The sequence below is a fragment of the Elephantulus edwardii genome, unplaced genomic scaffold (genome assembly GCF_000299155.1).
Source record: "Elephantulus edwardii isolate Elephantulus edwardi_28Jun2011 unplaced genomic scaffold, EleEdw1.0 scaffold00071, whole genome shotgun sequence".
Classification (NCBI taxonomy): domain Eukaryota; kingdom Metazoa; phylum Chordata; class Mammalia; order Macroscelidea; family Macroscelididae; genus Elephantulus; species Elephantulus edwardii.
Window position 1 is genome coordinate 8,541,818 of NW_006399821.1, and position 700 is coordinate 8,542,517.

A 700-nucleotide genomic window follows, 5' to 3' on the forward strand; every position below is an offset into this window, starting at 1 on the left:
CACTTTCCTCCAACACCATAATTCAAAGACATCAATTTTTTCTATGTTCTTTATTCATTGTCCAACTTTCAGAGGGATAGAGAGTACTTGAAAAGATCATGGCTTGAATCAGGTTCACCTTAGTCTTTAAGCTGATATCCTTGCTCTTTAGCACTTTGGAAAGGTCCTTGACAGACAGAATGTTCCTGCAATGAAACACATCTTCTTCTTGTCTTCCTTTTCCCCCTTTACTTAACTCAAAATTGGGAGTCTAGGGAAATAATCTAATAGTTTATTAGGGAAATAGTCTTAGGGGGTAGAGGAGACAAAGGGCACCTATTGTACCATGAAAATCCAAAAGGAGTGAAAGTGCAAAGCCAGGATAACAGCAAGACAAGTGAAAGTCTAGCCCAGCAACATAGATGTAAGAAGGCTCTGATTTTCTCAATCATCCAGCAAGCCTTGACTCAGAGAAGTCAGTCTTCCTTCAGTCTTCTAGCAAACAGAACCTTTAATTCTGTTTCTAATTCCAGGGCTCTGTCACAGTATGCCTTACAACATTCTCTACTGCCAGGTTAGCTCTCTGACATAACAAGTCTTTTGATTTCTTGATTGTTGCTACCATGAATATTGATTTAAATAAAATTAAATCATTGATAATTTGTATCTTTTCCCTATCTATCATGACGGTTCAAAATTGGAAAGGGTGTACGCCAGGGAT